Source organism: Salvelinus sp. IW2-2015, unplaced genomic scaffold (assembly GCF_002910315.2).
Source record: "Salvelinus sp. IW2-2015 unplaced genomic scaffold, ASM291031v2 Un_scaffold2415, whole genome shotgun sequence".
NCBI lineage: Eukaryota > Metazoa > Chordata > Actinopteri > Salmoniformes > Salmonidae > Salvelinus > Salvelinus sp. IW2-2015.
The window spans coordinates 103,619-111,110 of record NW_019943736.1 but is presented as its reverse complement, the minus strand read 5'-3'; the positions used below and the strand labels follow the sequence as shown (position 1 = coordinate 111,110).

General features: G+C 43.8%; 1 pseudogene; it reads right to left on the bottom strand.

The window, feature by feature from the left end:
- The window catches only part of LOC112073907 (kinesin-like protein KIF1A), a 45,501-nt pseudogene that overhangs the window by 37,120 nt on the left and 889 nt on the right, over positions 1 to 7,492 (bottom strand).

Below are 7,492 nucleotides of genomic sequence, written 5' to 3'. Positions count from 1 at the left end.
TGAGGAAGCTTATGTTCAAAGAGGAAGAGCATTATGTTCAAGAGAGAGGGCATTATTTCAGAAGAGGAAGCATTATGTTCAGAAGAGGAAGCATTTGATGTCAGAATGAGGAAGCATTATGTTCAGAATGAGGAGCATTATGTTTCAGAAAGAGGAAGCATTATGTTCAGAAAGAGGAAGCATTATGTTCAGAAGAGGAGCTTGTTAAATGAGGAGCATTATGTTCGAAAGGAAGAGGAGGCATTATGTTCAGAAAGAGGACGCATTATGTTCATAAAGAGGAAGCATTATGTTCAGAAAGAGGAAGCATTATGTTCAGAAAGAGGAGGCATTATGTTCAGAAAGAGGAAGCATTATGTTCAGAATGAGGAAGCATTACGTTCAGAATGAGGACGCATTATGTTCCTAAAGAACACATTAAATCAATCATAACTACTTCTCCACTCCCTGAATGACCTACCTGGTGCAGCATGAATGTCCCATGGCAAGGCATGCCTCCTCTATGGTCCACTCCTGCTGGGATGTAGCTGTAGGAAACAGAGAGAACCATAATTTATTTTCCTGCACAGTAACAAGACTCTCGTTGATTTCACATTGGCCAATAAGTTGTTAACACTGTTGCTGATATTGTTATTACTCTGGGTTCTTACATAAACTTTTCACGTTGGTAATAGATTTCTAAATTTAAAATTGTCAGAGACTCCAGTCATCTTTAATTCACATAGTTAACTCTTTCTTGAACTGCACTGTTGGTTAAGGGGCTTGTAAGTAAGCATTTCACGGTAAGGTCTCCACTTGTCGTATACGGCGCATGTCACTAATAAAGTTTCATTTGATTTAGATGATTTGATAATTAATAGAACATTAAGAGTATAATATTATAATATTGATCATCAATTAGCAGCGTCTGTTGAGGTGAAACTGAAGCTTTGCCTCCACGTCTACAGTACTGCGTTCCAATGTCCATACATCACTTAGAATATATTCCCAAACAATTTGTTTCCCTCTAGGTAGTACGGTAGTGTAAATATTGGAAGGTAGCCTATAGTAACCATTTGAGCGTGAGTGTGGTGAAACGGGATACTTCGTGGAATTTAATACAGAGCACATATATAAGGTTGTATATACACTATAGTAATTTAGTATTTATATATAGTATCTCTATGGAATACTCACTCTCCACTGGCCTCCAGTTCGCAGATCTCAAAGAACACCATGAGGTCATACTTGCAGTGGCAGGGCCCAGCTGTAGGGCGCATCAGGGTAGTCAGCTTGGTGGCAGGGACTAAAGGGAGGAAGGTGAAGGGAGACAAGGTTACCAACAACAACAACAAAAAGAGACTCAGTCTTCAGTAGCAGGGAGCAAGGAGAGCTGCGAAAGGAAGAAGGGCTTAAAAAAGAGAGGGGATGAGAATAACGCAGGGAGAGATGGAGGAACCACTCAGTCCTGCGGACAGGCAGGGTAATCAATACAGAAGTCATCCCTTGTCATTACAAGGATGTGCCCGTGAAAAATTACAATCTGATAAAACTACCTGTAATTATTTGGATATATTTACAATATTTCTCAAGGAAATAATGGAATAACGCTGAGGAATATGGGTATTGCTACAAAGTAGCTCAGGTCCTAGATAGGAGAAGAATCAGAAAGAGAGGTCAAGGTATGATCGATCAAAAGCACGATAACACAGATCTAAAAAAAAAAAACAAAGGGACAAGCAATAAATTATTGTTTATCGTAACTACAGAAGCTGAAAGCCCATAGATCCATTTGAGGAAGAGGAGGAGGAACTGTTGGGGGAAAATCAACCAGACAGGATAACAGTAGACACACAACAAGGCACGAGAAGAGAGCCTGTGGAGAAATCCCTGAAACATAACCTCCTCTTTTTATATCAGTTGGTAAAACATCTATTTTCTTTCTACTGAACTCAGTTGATAACAGAATATAAGAGCGATGCATTGATGTGTTTATCTATGACTACAATCTAATGGTGCTAATTTAAGATATCTGTTTTACAATTTATCATCTTGGCTGCATTTCCACAGGCAGCCCAATTATGATATTTTCCCCAATTATTGGCAAAAGATCTGATCTGATTGGTCAAAAGTGTCATAAGATCAGATTTTGGCTGCCTGTGTAAACGCACAGAGTGATATAAAAAGAGGTTAGTTTCAAGGGACTTTCATTTGGCTCAGACACACAGACAGTAACCAACCCGGTTTCTGGGCTCTGATAACTGAACAGATAGAGAGGGGCGGGGCTGGAAGACTGGGTGGCCCCTCCCCCTCGAGGAGGAAAGAGGCGGCCAATCCGGCTGCGGACAGGGCGTGGCCTGACAGCGAGTCCACCAGCGCCCCATTGAACACCTCTGGGACCAGGTAGCGAATCAGCTCCAGCGTCTTCTCCCGGTCGGGCGGAGTCTCATCGTCTGCTACTTCACAGTCACACGTAGAGTAACACGTACCCAACAACATTGAACTGAGCTGACGTGACATTACACAGTGTATAGTACAGCCAACAGCATCAAGCGTGACATTACATAGACTAACAGTACACGAGTATGGAGGCAATGCAACAGACATGCGCTGTAGGTAGCACCAGAGTACTGTACACAGGCCATACAACAGAATGATACACACTGTGTGCTGTGTGCTGTGTGGTGTGTACTGTGTACTGTGTACTGTGTGCTGTGTGCTGTGTGCTGTGTACTGTGTACTGTGTGCTGTGTGCTGTGTACTGTGTGCTGTGTGGTGTGTGGTGTGTGCTGTGTACTGTGTGGTGTGTGCTGTGTGTGCTGTGTTACTGTGTTGTGTGTGCTGATGTGGTGTGTACTGGTAGGTGTTACTGCTTACATGCTGTACTGTGTACTGCTGTCTGTGTGTGGTGTGTGTGTGTCTGTGACTGTGTGCTGTGTTTGGTGGAGTGTAGTGTGGTTGTGTGTGTACTGTGTGGTTGTGCGTGTGTGGCTGTGATGTGGTGTTGTGCCTGCTGTGGTTACGTGTGTGGTTGGTGTGTGGTGCTGTACTGTGTGTGTGTGCTGTGTCTGTGTGGTGTGTGGTGTGTGCTGCTGCTACTGTGATGTGTTTGTTGGCTGTGTGGTGGTGTCCTGTGTGGTGTGTGCGTGTGGTGTGTACTGTGTGGTGTGTGGTGTGTACTGTGTGGTATGTGGTGTGTGCTGTGTACTGTGTACTGTGTGCTGTGTACTGTGTGCTGTGTACTGTGTGCTGTGTACTGTGTGCTGTGTACTGTGTGCTGTGTACTGTGAACTGTTTCAAAATAAAAACAGACATATCGTTACGTAGATCCAATGTTTTTTGTTTGAAGTCTATTTGTTTACTAAGACTGAATACAATGGTGCTGGTCCTTACCTGGTTTGGACAGGGGCATGACTTTGGGGAACTGCCTTCTGCAGGGACGCAGAGGGCTGGTGGGAGAGAGGCAGGTACAGTAAGTTATACAGTATGTTACCGTCACATCAAAAGACCAAAGATAACTTTTCCCCCAGAGCCTTCGTTGAATTATCGTTAGAACCTTCTGACGATATGTCTTTAGTAACTGACGTGTTTCCCAGAAACTTTGTTAGTAACTTGGCTCTTAAAGGACGACTGCACTTCCTGATTTGGCCTCAATTTAGATTTGGTTAAATAGAGAAATGCTAGTGGCCATGACTGAATTCAAATATGAGTTGGTTTCATGTTTGCACACCTATTAGTTTTCTCATTAAATTATTTCAATATTTGTATATGAATTTCCAAAATGTATAGATGGTTAAAGTTCATTTTTATTTTTTATTATTTACATGTTTTACTCTTGGAATTTTAACGTATTTTCCAATGTACATTGTGTCATTTACAGACGGTCCCTAACTAGCCCCATAGGGATGTCCAAAGTCAACCCACATTTACGACGAGGATTACGATTGGACCACATGGAGCTGCACTCCGAATTTCTGACTTTTTTTTGTTGTTGTTTGAAACAAATTCAACCTTCGTTTGCATTGTGATGCAATCAAAACTCGGGTTTTGGATGAGACTGACTTTATGACCAAAATGATAAAAACATTTTTTTTACACTTTGTAGTAAATGTTTTGGGTCAGTAGAATAAATGTTTCTGACTCATATTGGCGGATGCTTTCTGAAGGACGGGTTTTGCTTTTAAGTGGCAGTTGCTCTTTAGAAACACGTTTGCCACATCTATGAGTGATCCAGACCATTCTCAACGCAGCCAAAGTGAATCGCTGTTATTTCTGCCGCGTGACTTTATTCACACAAGATCTCCTTCCAAACAATCATGGCCGCCGACTAACTTCAGAACAAAGATGACAACAACAACAACAAAAAATACAAAATTACCAAAGTTTTTGCAAAACAAGTGAAGGATAAAATGATGCTTCAAATAAAAAGCGAGATGACTGCAGATAATGAAGCGTGATTAAGCATTAAAAGATACATAGGATACACAGGCCTACCATAGTCCTATACTTCAATCATATTGAAGTCTATTTCATGTCCAATCAATTCAGTTCTATTTTGCGACTAGGCTACTGTCTATCATTTTTCCCTCGATGTGTTTCATTGGCTCCCGAGTGGCGCAGCGGTCTAAGGCACTGCATCTCAGCACAAGAGGCGTCACTACAGTCCCTGGTTTGATTCCAGGCTGTATCACATCCGGCCGTGATTGGGAGTCACATAAGGCGGCGCACAATTGGCCCAGCGTTTGTCCGGGTTTGGTCGGGGGTAGGCCGCCATTGTAAATAAGAATTTGTTCTTAACTGACTTGCCTAGTTAAATAAATAAAATTGTGTGTGAATGATGTGCCCAATCTGTGACTTAGTGGATTATTATTATTGGGTAAGACTAATAAACTACCTCAATAGCCTATTTGCAACCATAACTGGTAATATCTCTCGAGGAGATGATCCGTCGTCAGTATTGTGGAATAATTATAATGTTAAGGTAAGATTTGAATGGAGAAAACTGATCCGAGAGCAGCGGTTGATTTTCTTTCCATCCTATCAGTAGCGACACGTGGTCTGACGACGCACCTAGCCAACCTTCTCTCTACGTGCTTGTTTTGGGGAAACACTCTTAAAAAAAAAGTTGTCTTGTAAAAAAAATAACGACGACTCTGGTACGATCCCCGTAACGATTAGATTGCATCGCAAGTGGGAAATGAGGTCCTGTCCATTACAATGAACATAATGACGAGAGTGACCAGCGACTTCTGTACCTGATCAGGTCCTTGCACAAAGCAGGGAATGGCTGTTTCTGGTAGTGACCAAACACCTCAAACACCATAGGCTGGGTCTTGATGTACTCCACAAAGGATTTGGTGACCTCTACAGCAATCTGTTGAACCGATAAAAGACACAGCTAGCTATAACCACTTGAGAGACAAAGCATATCTAACCATTACATTTGTTTATTTCTTTCTTCATGCCCACTGCATACTAGCTAGCTATAACCACTTGAGAAACAAAGCATATCTAACCATTACATTTGTTTATTTCTTTCTTCATGCCCACTGCATACTAGCTAGCTATAACCACTTGAGAAACAAAGCATATCTAACCATTACATTTGTGTATTTCTTTCTTCATGCCCACTGCATACTAGAGCATTTACTGTAAAACACTTTGATGACAACTTCTGATGTAAAAAGAGCTTTATAAATAAATGTGATTTGATTGACTGCTTACGTTCTGTACGTGGTAGAAGCCCAGAGCAGGGCCTCGCCCTGTGTTCTTCAGAGGCTCTGTGGAAAAGGCCTCATCATGGCGGTGGATGAAACTGTAGGTAAAACCCGAAAGAGAGAGAGAGAGAGGGGGGGGGGGGCTTGTTAGCTACCACTCACAGTCTGTTACGAGGTCTAATAGATCTGACAGAGACAGTTAGATGAGACATCGCAGCGGCTGAGGAGAGACAGTTTGATGAGACATCACAGATCTTAGAACAACAACAACAATAACAAAAACAACTTACTTGAACTGGCAGAAGATGTCAGCGTACTCTGCAGAGATGCTGGAGGCCTGGAGGACCGTCACCCTGAAGGTGAAGGTGTTACCTATCCTCAGGTGTTCCAGGGCTCCGTCCAGAGCTTCTCCCTCCAGGTTGGTCTTCAGGGGGCTCTCCAACTCATCTGGACTGGCTACAGGGGGGTGGGGGTGGGGGGAGGGAGAACAGACATTGAGTATATGTAGTGTGCTAAGTCTCTCTGCACCACACTACCCTACATCCTTACAACAGTATATCTTCAGTGAATATTTTGTTTTACTCTGGCACACTCTCATAAACACACTACCTACCCGTACATAAATACATTTGACACAATGAATTTAAGTACTGCACACACACACAGACAGACCACACCCACACAAACAGTTATGAGTGATCACAGAGAGTCTCTCTCGCAAGACAGTTTGATGAGAGATCACAGCAGCTGAGGACAGTCAGTTTGATGAGACATCACAGAGAGACAGAGACAGTTTGATGAGACATCACAGAGAGACAGAGACAGTTAGATGAGAGACCAAAGCGGCTGAGGAGAGACAGTTTGATGAGACATCACAGAGAGACAGAGACAGTTTAATGAGACATCACAGCGGCTGAGGAGAGACAGTTAGATGAGACATCACAGAGAGACAGAGACAGTTTGATGAGACATCACAGCGGCTGAGGAGAGACCGTTTGATGAGACATCACAGCGGCTGAGGAGAGACAGTTTGATGAGACATCACAGCGGCTGAGGAGAGACAGTTTGATGAGACATCACATGCCAGCCAATAGAGAGATGCTCAGAGTTTACGCGAGCTCCGATGTTAATGAGACACATCATCAACAGATCCGAGGTGACGGGCTGAAGGGAGAGGACGGTGAGAGGGTCAACGAGACATGAGCGCACATGCCAGCAGCAGAGAAGGCAGAGACAGGTTTGATGAGTACAGTGCACATGTGCGTACGGTGGTAGTGGTTGTTAGGGCTGAGGAGACCGAGACCGTTTGATGCAGTACAATCTACAGGCAGTGGCTGAGGAGAGACAGTTTGAATGAGACATCAACAGGCGGCTGAGGAGAGACAGCTCCTTGATGAGCATTCACACCGAGCGGACTGAGGAAGAGACAGTTTGGATTTGAGACATGCACACATGCGGCGCTGAGGGAGAGACAGTTTGGATGAGGCACATCGACAGCGAGACAGAGACAGTTTTGAGGATGAGACATCACAGCAGCATGAGTCGAAGAGACCAGTTTGATGAGAACCCGGACACATGCCGGCTGAAGGAGAGGACAGTTTGAATGAGACACGTGACACGCGCCCTGAGGAAGACGTTTGAGGAGCGACATCACAGAAGCGGACGGCTGAGGAGAGGAATTTTGATCGGAAGGCGGCAACACAAGTAGTCCTACAGCGTGAGGATCATGAGACGCAGTTTGATGAGACTCCGTAGCAGCTTGAGGAAAGGAACAGTTTGATCGAGGGACAACTGAG